Source organism: Zophobas morio, unplaced genomic scaffold (assembly GCF_036711695.1).
Source record: "Zophobas morio isolate AGI-343-1 ecotype UQ-CSIRO unplaced genomic scaffold, CSIRO_AGI_Zmor_V1 ptg000024l, whole genome shotgun sequence".
NCBI classification, from domain to species: domain Eukaryota; kingdom Metazoa; phylum Arthropoda; class Insecta; order Coleoptera; family Tenebrionidae; genus Zophobas; species Zophobas morio.
In genome coordinates, this window is record NW_026972129.1 from 6,708,471 (window position 1) to 6,725,581 (window position 17,111).

At 31.7% G+C, this 17,111-nt stretch overlaps 1 protein-coding gene across 1 annotated transcript in view; it reads left to right on the forward strand.

The window, feature by feature from the left end:
* Positions 1-13,333, forward strand: part of LOC135134825 (insulin-like growth factor-binding protein 7) — a 90,020-nt gene extending 76,687 nt beyond the window's left edge. The window contains exon 3 of the mRNA XM_064063662.1: positions 12,959-13,333. The gene's annotated coding sequence lies outside the window, so the exon portion shown is untranslated. The remainder of the gene's footprint in view (positions 1-12,958) is intronic.
* Positions 13,334-17,111: the final 3,778 nt, after the last annotated feature.

A 17,111-nucleotide genomic window follows, 5' to 3' on the forward strand; every position in this document is an offset into this window, starting at 1 on the left:
CGGAACTCGACAATTTCTGTGAAAGAGATTTAAGATAATTCAACAATAGAGACAATCCGGCCAAGTGCCTAAAAGTAACAATTCACTCTTTCAACTTATTGAATTCCGCTTTGCATCCAGAAGTCAAGAGTGTATTCAGACATTTGTATTGTCGTAAGTCGTAATGTGAATGTTTTGCAGAAGCTGCTTCTTGTGCAGATTGGTTCTTATCCACGTCTGCATTTTAGGATGATCACCACTGAGAAGACTTTCTTATTCTAATGAGACTTGAAGTTATTTTAAGAAAAAGAACATATACCTTTATAAATATACTGACGAGCACAAAAGGAATTGGATAAAATATTAAAATTTTATTGCTTCGTCATCAAAGTTTCAACTCGTACTCTAAATGTCGCATAGAACTTCGAGCAGTTCAGCAGTGTTATTTTTAGATTAGATTTATTTCATCAACCAATATAAGTAGTTTAAAATACCTTTGCTAGAAATTTAAGTAATTAAAATGTAGGTAACCACCTAAAACAAAATTTATTTCAAAATTAGTGATACAATTAAAGGCGTTTTTTAAAAGGAAAAAATAAATAAAAACGACCCCAAGATTATCAATTAAACTAATATTGTGCTTCTATATTCCAGCAAAAAAAGTTTTGATGCAAACAAGAAGTGAATACAAAAGCTGACAATTTCTTGTGTCAAACTGAATAAAATTCTTTTTGCTTATGCTGGTGACAAAAAAATAATATCGATACCCTGTCGTTTATGTTGAAAAGAAAAATCGTATTTATTATCGTAAGCACTTTGTTACAGTTAAAGATTTTTCATCTTCTTTACTGTTACATCCGCTGTAATTACGATTACAACAACAATTTAAAAATAATTTTTTGGTACAAGTTAATTTCGATAAAAAGATAACAACCCAAGTTTTGAATGTTCCTGACAGTTATGTTATAAGCAAAATAAGTGGAAAGTTTCTTTGTTCACTTAACTTCTCTTTCTTTATAGCATTTTATCATCATATTTGTATAGAATTCAAATAACAAACCGCCTTTTGTAGAAGCCGAGCTGTGTTTAACTTTCTTTACAAATAATAACTTTGTTGTTAGAGATTCGGAAATGACGACGAAATAATCACTGAATTTATTATCGCTTGAGAAGAATACTTGAAACATTTTCAGTTTCAACAAAATCTTTTGTAAATAGGGTATAATACTACCAACAAAAGAACACGTTAATGAAATGCTATTGTAATTAATAAAATAAACTTTTGCTCATAATTTATTCCAGTAAATAAAAGTTACTCTGTTAAGCATCTTACTTGACACGGAAATAACTCAAGGTTTTAATTTTGTAAGAAATTGAAATATGCATCTCCACAATTTTATTAAATAATTAATTTCGTACATGTCCCTGGAGCTTGTTTTTTATGTAAGCGAAAACGTTAAGTAGGTAAACAAAATATTATACCCGCATTAATCCATATAAATCTGGGAAAAGAGAGAAATTAAAAAGGAATTTCCGAAGTCATTTTTATCAAAGTTTCTCAAAATGTTAAAGTGCATTACTGAGTAAAATCACAGAACTTTTTTTTGTTGTATCCGCAACAACAATTAAGTTGCAGCAGTATAATCAATGTGTCAAGTTGATTCTTATTTAAACAGAAAGTGTGTTGCTGAATTCGGTTTTTTCATGAAATAAATAAAAATCTGGTTGTCGGTTTATTACTCAAAGCTAAAAAATATAATTATTGATTAATTATTATTCAAAATAGTCGTAAGGAATTCAAAACGGCAAGATGTTTACAAAGACAATGGTATTTTTAGTAAAACATGGCATGAGTAATAAATAATTATTAACAAGTTTTACCTATTATTTAGTGTTATATTTAGTTATAAATTTTTTGATGTTAGTATTCACAGAGACAAACATTTCTGAAAAGCAAATTGATATAGCAAGCCTACCCGATCTGGCGTGTACCTAAATTTTTACAAAGCAGCCCACAATATAAAAAATCGATAATACAAACTTTGGTTGGCAGAGTAGATAACCTGAAATTAATAACACATTAATGCAAACGCACTCATAAATAGTAGAGTACATAGATTGTAAAAGAATAAAATCAATTAGTTACCCTAATATCCTAATAATGTAAAGCTTTGCTGCTTCCTTACGACATAGCGCATATACTGCATTCAAAATGGATATTTTTTTCAAACATAAACATTGAATGCAATATGGTTAACAATAAATAGCATCTACACTAAAACAAAAGATCAAATGAAGAAGCTATATAAATAAAAGTAAATTAATAAGTATAAAACAATTAGCAAATCGTATAATAAAACGTATAGTGTCAACATTTAAAAAAAATAGTTTTTTCCGTTTTTATTGGAATATTGGTACCTGGCATTTTCGAAATACAAGTAAAAACTCTGCCTTTCGATTCATTGTAATTGGTAAGATGTTAGCACAAATTAAATAATGGTGTCATTTTTAAGAAATTCCTTGTTAGAGAATTTTATTAAAAACAGTCTGTCTTATGCTTTTGTATAATTAAAAATATATAAACCGTACCTACAGAAACAAACGCTTCAGAATTCTTCATTTTACGTTATATTGTAACCCCAGGAAATTAATGTTGTTGTTTTATTGAAATATACACATTGTATAAACTTTCATGTCTCGAATGAAATTTCCTCCAAATATCTACGAATTAAATTCACATTTCACAAAGGATTTTATGATACATTAATAAACAGGTGCTAAAGTTATTGTTCTGCTTTCAAAAGGCTCCTGAAATTTTAAACTAAACGCAAATAATTTGTTTAAAGCTGACTGAACAAATAAACTGCTGTTCTTCAACAACAAATTAAAAGTTTTCATTTGGACACGATTATTAGTATTACTATTATTTTAAAAAATTTAATGTAACAAATGAAAATTTAACTAAATATTATTTTAGATAAGAAAGAGGAAAACTAAAAACACATCAAATGAAATTCAGATTAAAAGTTTAGAGATGATATATGGACATAACTTCTGAAATGAAACTGTGCAGCTGATAATAATTACTGCACCAAAGATAAATTTGTAGAAAAGCTGCAACTTTTTGTAGGTAAAACTTCTTTCGGGGAAGTAAATTCTTCACCGTTGCTTTTCACAACTTATTTCCGCATGGTCTGTTCCACCGTTGCAGCTCGCAGTTTCAATTTTCCGCTTTAAGCTTTGCTCGATAAAGACGAAAGTCCGAGAAAATTAGCTCTGTTTTACAAAAAGGATTGAAATCCACCTGGACGCAATGCTCTTTTACTTATTCAATGTAAACGATGCGATTTCTGCTTTGCAGACCGCAAAGTCTTAGTTTAAATGGACGTAAATGTGAAATAATTCATGATGTCAAGCGCACAGTAACCAACGAAGTCTCTTTTTATTTTACTATTGATGTGTTAAGATTGTAAATCTCTTTATGTACTGTTTTTGCAGTTTTGCAATTCATACTTTTTTCGAATACAGTATTGTAGGTATTTTAAAGACGTGAGTTTAGATTACTTCTTTATTCGCATAACTCACATAATATCTTTGTATCCGCTGCTTTTTGAAAGTTAGAATTTTATATTCTTCAACGCAAACAAGCGGGTGGGTTGTTACTTGCACTTATATTCTTGTGATTTTTTGATAAACATGAACTTTTGTTATATTTAGATGTATGTATTATTATCGTTAAAATAATAGTTTTATCCTTTTTTTTTGTCTCCATGATCTAAGCACTAAAAACCATTTTTGACATTTGGCAGTCTCATTTTTGGTATATTTACGATCATTAAAAAGCCGTGTCGCAAGTTTGTATTTACTTTTTATGCGTTAGATACGGTAAACTCAATGGCTCAACACTCGTTAGAATTTTGACCAAAAACACCACCATCCCCAAGCACCGTAAGCACCACTAATACCATATATGTATGACCATCCCTACGATCAAAAAAATGCTAATGTAGGCACTGAGAATTGCGACTGAGCTTTCGTCTTTCGATTGCTTATTAATTGGAGTATAGACAATATAGAGTGTACTCCGAATTTATTTGAAAATACGCTGTATCGCTGGTTTTATTTCCTTTTTGATGTTACATGAAACTTGGTAAAAGTGTTTTAAGTTTTTAGGGTTGTTTTTTATTTTTAGTTTCCATGCCATGGAAAATCTCGAACGGTCAATTATTATTGTTCACGTATAATAAACGCTCGACCTTGATGTCCGGTGTTGTACGTCAGTACGCCTATTATGGATCAATTTCGCGGATCCGTTTACTGGCAACCACAAAACATTATATACAAGATAATTTATGCTAATGATAGCTGCTCAGTTTAAATGTACTTAAGTATATTTTTGTTTTACTTTGTGTTAGTTGCAGAAGTTATTGGATTGTCTGTCATCATACGTTGTTAGTATATTTTTATATATTTTTGGCTCAATACTTTATACACTCTAACTACGACAGTAGATTAAATTGTACTTATTCCATTCAAACGGGTGGGATAATTTAAATTACCGCATTAAATTGGTTTTAAACTATTTCGTAAGCTTTAAAAATCATGTGTTAGTCTTGTGTGTGGGGAATAATAATAAAATAATATTATCGATCTTATAGTAGGTACTCGTGAACAAATTTCATACTCGGAAGCGATAATAGTTTTAGCCCACTTGCAACCTAAAGAACTGTTAATCCGGAAGCGACTGTCTAAGCTCTTTACACTCACACAAATCTCACGTAACTACCAGTCACTGATCATCCTTACTTTATTTAGTCTGCTATCAGTCTACTATTAATCATGTTGATCAAGCTATCTTAAGCAGCCTGGTCAGGCTCATACATAGTACGTTACATATAAATACTCTATACAAGACAAGAGTTATCTGTTATTATTATAGACCCATCATTCACCCAGAAACAACCAGTATTCAGTCATTATGGTTAATAGGACCAAGGAAGTATCTGCATTCATCAAACTGTTAACAAAAAAAAAAAACGATCTTCGAGATTGTGTAAATACCACATTGGTCTGCTTCTGTTCTCTAATTTTGCCCACTCACAGCGTCTCGCGTAACTTTTGATCACTCATCCATGAGTCACCTGACATCTCACTTATTCCACTTTGATCTAGCCTGTTTTGTGCTAACCTATCCTAATCATCAAGATGAAACTGTTTGAAAAACTTACGAATAATATAACATGTTCTTAACACAATAACTTTTTGAATTTTGACAGTAATAATAATTATTACTGACTGAACAAATTGTTTGGTACTACACTTATATTGAAGATAATTAAAGGTGGAATTGAAATTTTTTGACTATTTAGCACTATCTTAATTTCCATGAGAACTACAGGTATTTGGAAATGTTGTTCTGATATGTACGTGTTAAGTTGCTTGTATTAGGATGTTAGGCACGTTACAATAATGTTGTAATGGGAATGGGTTTGTTAGCGTAATGTTCTGCAAGTATTGTTCGTTTTCAATACAATTTGTTGTTGTATTTTTAAGAAGCCTGAGGGAATATGACTGTAATAAGATTCGCAATTGTTGTATATCTTTCTGAATAGCTTGTCTGCCCTATCATGTCGAGTTTTGTAGTCATTCAGTTTGTACCAGGAAATTACAGGACGAAATGATACAGTGAATCGTTTTAATTTTTTCTTTACAAAGTTGGCAAAATATGATGATATGTTTTTTGTAGTCATGTGTGTTTAATATACTTGATCTTGCATTGCAAACAATAGATATTTATTTTATTAGGAGTTTAAGTGATACTTTATGTGTCGAGTATGGACGATTAAACGCCGAGCGATAGCGAGGCGAATTAAGTCCATACGAATTATTATAGAATTGCTGATGCAAATTTTCACCTATTACGACGTACAGATCTGCGTAATTAAGTTGGAACTGTCATGTACAAATTTAGTAAACGAAATTGACTATGTTGCCTGTCAAAAAATGTTGAATCTTTAAGTTCAAATGTTATCTAGAACTGAACTGTCAAGTATATGTAGAGTTGCTATGTGTATTTCTGCATTTTTAAAGATAACTGAAGTGTTAGTACATTTTCAAGGTTCTGTGGATATGATATCCAACAACATACTCTTATTTAATATTAATACCTATTTATAATAGATATTTTTCTACCGCCCACGTTTTTTGGTTTTCTAATAGAGCTATTAACGCACGCAAATGACGTCACAGCAGTTCGTTAATAGCGGAAAGGCGTTCTTTAATAGATCTGGTGTAATTTAGATCGGTAAGATTGGTAGCAATGACGAGAAATGTCAGGTGAATGTCAGTGGCAAATCTAAACTTAAAATTTCCCACGTTTCCGGACGCGTAACTTCTTCGCAAGACATTTTAACCAATTTTAAATTACGAAAACTCGAATTGGTTCGAATTACAATTGTTGTTGTGAAAATTCGAACCTCAAATATTTCGTGGTTAGTGTCAGACCAACCCATCACCAACCACGACAAAAGTCCCCAGATTAAAAAAAATGCAAATTTTAATTAAATTTTGGGAAAAAACGTGTGCGGTAGAAAAAATAGTATAAATAACTCGTTCATAAGGCCATTGAGGCACTCATCCTTTATATAACTCGCGGCTTCGCCGCTCGTTCTATAAACTTGGATTCGTGCCTCAATATTTGCCTTATGAAACTCGTTCTTTAATATACTATTATTTTATTAGGAGTTTAAGTGATACTTTATGCGACGGAGTATGGACGATTAAACGCCGAGCGATAGCGAGGCGAATTAAGTCCATACGAGTCACATAAAGTCACTTAAACTCCGAATGAAATACAATATTTTATTTTCAAACGATTAATCTTCTTTTGAAATGATTATTTCCTACCTTCTTGCTTCATTAAGGAATTGCCTTGATTTCACTTACCATGGTTACTATGGTTGACAACCACTATGATTTTCATATATTTATACTCCGGCGGAGTATAAATGTTTTATTTAGACGCCGGCATTAGAATTATATGAATCATTTGTCCAGCTTCAGATTAATATTTATATTGAAAGGTAAAACATTATTTGCTTCTTTGTTTGTCATTTCAGTGTTATTCCCAGGTTCATTTGGTTTTGTCTTCTCAATCTCAACAGTGACTGTCTTCTCAGTCTCAACACTGGATTTTTTTGCAATAATCATTTTCCTGAAAATTGACTCTTCAACGTAGCCTTGTGCCACGCTTGTCGATTTCCATCGGCCATGACGTTAGAGCATACCAAGATCAGTTCCAGCATTAAATAGTAAAGTTCCTGATGTGCGTCTCATACTGTGTGCTGTGTACAACTCTGTTTCTGGTAATTTCAAAAAATCTGCTACTACTGATGGTATTTTTGATAACCTATTTATTCCGATTCGCTGTACTGTGCATTTCTCATTTCTGTAGCACAAAACCAACCTGGTCTGAGAAACATTCTTAGGTCGCTGAGACATATATTTTCTACAAATATCCAGCACATTAACAGAAAATCCTTCTTTCATGATAGTAAAGCTGCCTGAAACATTTGTTTTTGTATCTGGTACAGATACCAACATATAGGATCCATTATCTTTTAGGTTATCAACTGACATTGTCACTAATTCATTACATCGACAGCTACCTGATACACCAAAAGTTAGTGCCACCTGTAATGTAAAAAATTAAATTACATTATTCTCAAATAATAAAATCGACTTACATTCAGCATCAAAAACTTTGTATTAGGTGCCTCTACTACATAGAAGGTGTTGAATATCCTCTCTTTCAAGAACTTGTGCTTTCTTTGGCTTGTGATTTTTAGATTCCTTCTTCAAAAAAGCGATCAATCGGCCATATTGCGAAATATCTGCATTTTCGTGAAGCTTTAATGCCGCTCTTAACATGGAATATTTTGTCCACATTGAAGAGGCCGCAACTCTCTTGCTGACGTTAAACAAAGTAACCCAACAGCACGTCTTTGCTTACACCAGAAACATTATTTTCTTGCTTCCAGTTATTGAAGTAATTTAATTCCTTGTAATAAGCGTCCCTGGATTTCTTCGGTAACAAACATCTTTCGCAATAGTTTCCGGAAGAGCACGTTTTCTTTCCATTTGGATCAATAGGTATGACGAGTGCAGAAGCCGTTTTCTTTTTCAAAAATTTTCTCAATTTGACGTAAACAAACAATTTGTCGTGGCAACCACACGGGAACCAATTCATAGGCTAGCAGCTTTTAACGATATTGAATTTTTGAGATTTTCATGATGCTTTAAGTACTGTTACTGTAGGAGGTGTTGGATAAAACTATGCCTATGACTATATTACAGTCGTGTCTTAACAGCAAATAAGTCCCTTAAGAAAAATTAGACCACTCGAGCAAGCTCTCGTGGCTAAACATTTTTTTCGCGACTTATTTGCCTTATAGAACACTTGTATAATAAATACTCATTAGTGGTTACTGATTAATGATTATACATACCTTAGCGCTCAAATTTGATACTCTTTTATAAAAGAATAATTTATTTATGCCTCTGTTTTAGAAGGGTGTATTTGAAAAACAAAAATCTAATTTCCATTTAATTTAAAATATTCATAAAGTCAACTGGGTAGTTGCACATGAGTTAAGGTTTTATTAATGAAAAAATTTCATATACGCTTTTTTCCATATTCAAAGATTTATTTTTAAATTCAGGTTCCATTTAATAATCCGTTCGACCTTTTGCACAAAACAATTGCACAATTATATATAGATTTCCATTTGAAATATAATGAAATGCCGTACTATTTAGTAGTCTTTCGAAGTTTTTTAAAGCTAGTAATAACAACCTAACAAGTATTGCTGTGAAATCACCATTTCGCTTATACCAATTTCCGAGCAGTTTTCATATGACGTATTTTAAAATACAGAATGCACATTAGGATTTACTCGCATGTAAATGAGCAAGGTAGGCAAGTACACTTATTAACCGAAATTCTGCTTTTATTATAAACCGCACAAAAACTGCTTAATGCCACACTTTGTAGCAACAGAAAATTTGAAACAATAAACGGTTTTAGCAGCATGCATTTAACTTTGTAACTGAATTATTTAAAAAGTATGAATTTATTAAAATGTGTGAATAGTGGGCACAAAGCTTTTATTTTTTTTAACGGAATAAATAAAACTGTGTTTTTGTTTCAAACAATACCAATGTGGCTGTAGGTTCAGACTGACGTTCCAAATGGATTTTAAATTTATTCATGTAGCAATATTGTTATCTTTTTAAAAATGAAAACGTATTTTACAAATTCCTTATTTGTTTGAATATTTGAAACACATGACTTCAACGAAAAATTTCTCCATCCTTCAGGTTGTCTGACTTGTAAGCTGTTATTACAACCGGTGAGGAATAAAATTTGTTAGCGAGTCATTATCCTGTCTTCTCTAAAATTAATTTTAATTGCCGATAATTTTGTGGATATGTAAAGTAGACACCCAAAAGACAATAACTAAAATCCTTACAAACTACTTAATTTTTAATTCTGTTTTAAATTTTACGTCAACTCATGTATCAATCTCGCTGTTACATTAATAACTGTCACATGAAACGTCCCTTCTAACCTTGTCTTGTTTTCTTGCTTTTTGTTGTTTCCTGGAGAAATAAATAATCTTTGCATTAAAAACAGTTCTTCTCTGAACCGTATTTGCATATTGTAGATATCAGCAAGAAATTTTGGTAGACTTTTATACCACAACTTCGCGACGATTAAATGGGAGTAGGTTATTTTCAACAAGACGGGGCTACAGCGCATTCGGCTAAGAGGATAAGAGAAATGCTACCGATTTTTTTTTGAGAATCCGATCATTAAGTGAAATACTAATAAAAAAGTCTACGAGAGGAACACCGCAAGAGATCAGAGGACGCTCGACCTCTTACCGTGTTCCTCTCGTAGACTTTTCTTTGACCGTATTTAAAGAACACTATTTATGGAAAATCTGACAACAATTTAGAGGAATTAAGGTTGAGAATAACAGAATAACTATTTTAACGACATAGACGATAATGCAGATATGTTCAGGCATGTGATAAACGGGGTCAAATGAAGAACTCATTTATGCTTACAACAAGTTTCTCTTCTGCCTGAAGACGGTACTGTGTACCGAAACACGTGTAGCAGTGACTACAAATATATTATTTAAACTCTGAAAGTTTTTTCATTATTATTAAAATTAATATGGAGTTTAAACACGTATCAGCCTCATCAATACAAACAACAAGTGAGCAACATTTTGAACATTTACTCTAATTTAATTCAATTTACGTCATAAAATTAATTAAACTTCTACCAATTTTCTTCGAAACTTCGCATTTACTTTTTAAAAATCTTATTTTTATTTTTACATTTGTCATTTTTGACATTTATCAATGTACTTTAAGAGTAAATTTATGTATTTGCTTCTTGGAAAAACACAATTATTGTAAAAACCGTTTGTAGATAAAACTCAAATATCACAACTGAGATAACAATGATTGATTAGCGACAACTTTACGATTAACTGAAATAACATCAACACAAAAGCTTACGCTGTTGGAATAAATGTCACATCAATATCAATGTAATCAATCTTTCGCTTAAAATTTATAATCAGGTTGTTACGTTCACATGCACTTGTTCACACTTTCTTAAAGTATCATACAGTATGAGTATAAATGACTTAATTTCTGATGTGTATTAAACTTGAAATAACTATACATTTTTTATTTTTTATTATTGTTTTGCTTTCAAATTTTTACTTCCCGAATGAATCAATGCCGAGCGTAAGCTAAGGAAGTATTGTAAGAGAGTCCATCGGGCGGCTAGTTGCTTTTATATTTTGGATGGATGATGCCCCTAGAGTACGAAAAAAATAGGTCACGCGTTTCCGTCTGTCTGTCTGTCCGTCGTCTTTGACGATTTTTGTTAGACAGATAATCTCCGCAACTACTGGACCGATTGTCGTCAGATTTTATACCTATGTGCATTATGAATATCATGTGGATGATAAAACGCTAACCAAACTTTGTTTAATCATCCTCACCACTAATGTGATGACGTCACTTCAAAATTGTACATAGTAAATGGGTTTTAAATTGTATACAATAACATAGTCCTACACGTATAGATGAATTTTTAGTCGAAACGTCCACATTATTGGAACAAAATCAAAATTATATAACAACATTTTGCAATTTAATTTTGAGTCCGCAAAACCGAATGCTGTGAAATTTTACACATGTTTTCAAGTTGTTATAAGCATGGTAAATTTTTAATCAAAATATATATATATCTATCTAACCACCGTAACACCTTTTTTTCGTTAAATAAAATAAATTTAATAAAATTAATCACTCTCTAATTTTTTATTGATCATATTAAGAACGAGTCACCCCATTTTCTCGAAAACGAGAGAATACGTAGTTCTTTATTTAATAATATTAAAGTAAGAATTATAAATATTTAAAATATTTTGCACGGTTGTGGTTTAATTAATAATTTTAGTCCTCTGTTTTGAGGAGACCATCTCATTCAAATTAAACTATTTTATACGTGACATTCTTTCGATGTATAAACATAAAAACGTGACTTAAGCTTGTTACTAGTGCTGAGAGTACATTTTATCCTAGCGGTTATCTGCTTTAATTGTCCCTACTTGGGGATGCAAATTCCAAGAATGAATTTGCGCTCCTATGGCACAGAGTCTGCGGAGGTGTTATTTATACCGCTAGTTTTTAATTTATAGAAGTTATCACAAAGCGAAAATCGCAAAATCAAATTTAATAATTTTCTGGATTTGTCGGATTAGATATATTTTAAGAGTAAGGAAAGTTCTGTTGTAGTAATCTTTGACCAATTTTTTGTTAAAATATAAAAAATTACTGTAAGAATATTTAAGTTTTGCACTTTTAATAGATAATAATTAGATACGTTTCAAATTTAAGAACCGTGTTTCTGAACTTTCTCGTATTTCAAATAAGTTCAGTTATTAGTTTATTACTGACGCAATTTTTGTATTCTCCTTTTGCTTCTTTCGCAATTAATCGTTGCCTTTCCAACATCTGTTTCAGATCAAAGTAAAATGTAAATTAACTTGTTTATTTTTAAATCTGTAGAGAAGAAGGAATAATAACGTAGTCACTATATGTATCTTTTCCTGTACTAAATATAATAACTAAGAAATACAGTTAATTGTCAATGTAAAACGTAACACTAAAATATTATTCCAGGTTTAATTTTTGAAAACAAAAGATAATCACTAAAATGATATTCGAGTCTTTCACATGTACTTAAAAGTTCGCCTTTAATATACCATGCAGAATATTTTCTGAACTACAGACGTTTGTTCCGTCAGGTTATTATTACTGGTCGTTGAGGACGCAAGAAAAATAAATGAAAAATGGTGGTGTACATTTAGTAGATATTTCAAAGCTATGAGTACGGGAGATACTGGCGAGTGCGTTGCTGACGCTTAAAATATAAATATAAAGCTGTAATATTGCAAACTCAAAATAAACGTCCGCTGAATTTCAAATAATGAACAAATACATTTTCATTGCATAAAAATGCAAACGTTATTAATTTTTCACATACATAAAAGTAACAATATTTTTTTTGTAATTAACGAAGAACCAATGTAGAAACACCTATTGTGGCACTATACGGTCTGTGTGTGGAACAAAATAAGGTGTGAATTCAAATAGACAAACAGAAAACAACAAATTCTATCTACGGTGCTCAAAAAAATAAGTTTTTGGTAAATATTAGGTTATCAGTTCTCACTATTATAGGTATAGTTGAAAATAAAATATCCAATCTCTTATCACAGAATAAATCAGATATATTTAGAAAATATTTTACCTCGTGTAGATAGCTTTAATATAAATATATGCTTTCCAAACCGAGTATACATATTAATTTAAAACTTTTTTTCAGTTTGTTACAGCACCGACTCCTTGAGTGGAACGTACGAGCTGAAATGAACTCGAAAAGTGAAAAACTCTAAAGTAAAGAACAGATGGAGTTACGAACTGCAATATGAGAACAAAATAAAACAGTGTATAGTGCGATCAAAGCTGAAGAAGTTTTCAACAGCAACATAAACAAGAAAGAAAATGGTCAAGACTGTGGACTCAGTTTTAGTTTGTAGCTATCAATGTGACTGCGTACAGGCAGGATGGGTAAAGATTATGTGTAAATTTGTGACAATACCATTAGTATTTAATGCGAATCAAATTAAGTAAGTATATTATTAAATTTCGTAGAATTTTGTGTTACAATATGTAATCAATAAATTGTTTTATTTATTTATGTTGACGTTTTAATGAAACATTTCAAAGTTATAGTCGGTGTCAATAACAATTATACGGAAGTACAGTTACAATCACTGTTATTAAAAATTTAATTTGTCACTGCTTGATAAATTGTAAAGTTATTTTCTATATTTGTTCAAATAATTTTTGTGAATTTCTAGTTTGAATCCATGACAAATTTAAATAATCATTATTTTATAATCTATATTAACCATTTCAGTTATTATAACAACTTACGGTTAGTCGAAAACATATGAAAGTAGCAATTCGGCCGATGGACTCGATTACTATACGTATCTCCTTAGCTTACGCCCGGGAAGTAAAAAGTAAAAAACAAAAAGAAGGATTCTATTGCAAACAAACACAGTGAGTAAATTTAAACATTTGGAGATTCTCAGAACACGTTTAAAGCTTTAAAAAGTAGTTCTTTTTGCATGACGTGACAATTTATTAAATTAAAATACGAGTTCGTTGGACGTAAATCTAGTTTCGGTCGTTAGATCAAACTTAAACTAAAGCATTGTTCCAAATTTAAGTATTTAACATTCTTAATCGGAGTAAAATCCTAGTTCATGCAGACAGTTGACAGTATTTTTGTACTGAAACTACATAATAAAAACTACGTCATGAAAGTAAAGCAACTACAGAATAACTCATTTATAAATCTTGTTGTCGCAATATTTTGTACTTAATAAATAATATTTGAAGTAGAGATAAAAAGACGCCTCTTTGAAGACGACAGAACTGGCTGAGTAAATGACCTTTGAATAACATGAGATGAAAATAATTTGTAATCAACTAACGGCCAGTTTATAAAATATCTGACTAGCTTAGAGTCCGTCACCTGGTGGTATGTATAATGTTGCATTAAAAATGTAATTGCGCAGTACAGCCCTGCACAAGAGCGGTACAACACCACCACCCACCCTTCGACGGCACAAGAGCGGTACAACCCCACCACCCACCCTTCGACGGCACCGGGGTGGTACGGACCCAGACAGAACGCACCTCGCAGTACACGCGATCGGTCGACAAACTGTACATACATTTACACACTATTAATATATAGTTATAAAACAACACTCTTTTCTTGCCGTGTTCGTACCGTGTACGACACGGTTATACGGTCCTTCGAACAGCCTGCGGCGCGACGCCACAGTAATTATAATCAAATATTTAATTGAGTTTCTACAAATTGTCTCTAATAGAACTTTTTGATTTAACTGATCCATTTCACGTAGCCTAAAAAATAAAACTTTACACTAATATATTAGAAATTGGGTTCCGACACAAACATAGCGTATTTGTAAGTGAAATCTTTGCTATCGTGTCTTTCACATCGATGCGTGTTTGTTCTACAGGACCTGATATACAGTTGTAACGTCACTATGATGTCAAGCAATAAGAGCTTACAAATAAGTTTGCAAATTTAAATCTATCGTTTTTGAAAAATACTGCACAACAATAAATAACCTATACTAGAAAATATAGGATTTTTGGCCTTCTTTCTACATATAATAAATTATTTCAGGAAGGTTTTATATCGAAAATTTTTGATAACTTGGTGTGCAGCATCTTAGTAATACATATACCGGGTGTCCCACGTAACACTTTCGGGCGCAATAACTCAGGTAATAATCATTATCTTGAAAAAGTAAATTTTCCATGCCTTAATTTAATTTTGAATTAAATAAGCTCTGTATCACTTGATTAAACATGAAAAATAACTACTGGTTAAGGAAAAATACGCCTGGTTAGACAAAAAACGATAAATTATTGCGCAAATAATTCCAAAAAGTATTAAAGGATAGGTAGCTATGAAACAAAAAACTGCATTCCTCGCATTTTGGACACCCTTGCGGGAATTTGATACCTGTTTGCCAAGCGTTATTTTATGAATTTTAAGAAAATACTAATTTTCAGTTGCTCGGCTACAACCTTTTCGAAAGTGCAAAATTGCTTTAGGTTCAGGAATTAATTCTAACATGAATGGAAATAATTCTGCTAGGTGTATTTAACATCTTGTTTTTTTCACTCGTTTTAGGTCTTGTACACTTCCCGTATCTTCAAATAAGTTTATTATTCTCTGTACTTTGAATTTGGTAAATTCGTCATCGGGATACCGTTCGATAAGAGTCCTGATTGTTCCATCTAGGTCTGTACGGCATTCTCCGTAGGTTTAAATGATTTCTGTTTTAATAATTAAAGAAAAGCGAACCATTTTCAATAACTTGTCAGATTTTGACAAAAATGTCAGGGGTGTACAATTGAACTCGGCGACGCAGGCAATTGTTTCGCACCGACAGCACTATTAAATAAAAAAAAGAAATTAATTAATTACATATTTTGATAATAATGTGTTGAGATCCATTGCTGTTCAGTGATATTTAATACAGAGTTTCTATAAATGATTATAGGGTCGCAGTAGGTCATGTAAACGTGCCGCCTCTCAGATTTAACTGTACATGATTGTACTAAGTGCCCAAGGACGCATGACAAAGACAACACACATCTGTATAAGTGGTTGCCTGAACGCGTCATAACTTACAAAAAAATAAAATTAATTCATTACAAAAAAAGAACAAATTTATTGCGGTTAAACATCACAGTAAATGTTGAAAATGTTCATCATTTTGTTCAAGGCACATATTCATTCTCTTTTTAATTTCAAAAATGTTCTGTAACATCCTTTCGTCAATACTTTAGACCCGTTCTTCAATTGTTCTATTCTGCTTAAATCGTCTCAAATTATTAACAAATTCCTCAGATACTGAAGGTCTTCTACGAGATTTCTCTCTGTTGACACTGCCAGTTCGAACAAATCTGTGGAAAACATCTCTGATGTGAGCCTTTAACAACGATGTTTCTGGAATTATTAAAATCACGATATTTGGCCAGATATTCTTACACAAAAATGGTTACAGAATACATACACTCTTCGTTTACGAAGTCGCATTGGAATAACAAGACATAACGATGAAAGTGTCTTGTTCAACAGAATAAACCATTTTTACAGTCTTTGCTTCCTCGCACAAAAACAAAATTTTCGTACGCAACCACCAAGAGTTTTGATAACGAGTGTTTTGTTGTTTTGAGCTTGGATCGACGAGAATTACTGTAATTCGCACTTGAAAAACGCTAATAGCTATTAACATACATATGATGTATAGCCACTAGTGTTTTTTATGGGCTGTACTAGGATGTAAAGAGTCCCATAACCGCCGCACCCGTCCGTTTGAAATCCGAGCGTTAGCGAGGATTTTAAGACGACTAAGGCGGTTATGGCACCATTTACATCCGTAGTATGTTCAAAATTTTATCGGTTTCTGCCCATTTTAATCCAATAATCCAAAAACTAATTAAAAAAATAAATAAATTTGGTTGATCATATTTGCATGATATATTTCGCTGTCATAGTTACATTTTGTTGTTTATTAAAACAAAAAATGTGAACAGAATTAGAAAAATTATGGATTTAGGCGACGTATTGCCCGAAAATGTTAAAAATGCAGCCAATGAAGCGATAAACAATTTAAATAAAACCGGTAAAATTACTTAAGTACATTTATTGCTTTTCTATTCATTGACAAATGTTGGTAATTGACATTTCGGTGAGGTAATGTATTACCCAACCAATTTTACATACAGGATACAATTATGGCTTTCCTACCAGCCAACTTTTATAAATATAAACAGACATTTAATAGACAGAAACCAGTTTAGGTAAAACAATAAAAACGAAGACTTTAAATAACAGGTTACAAATGACATTAATG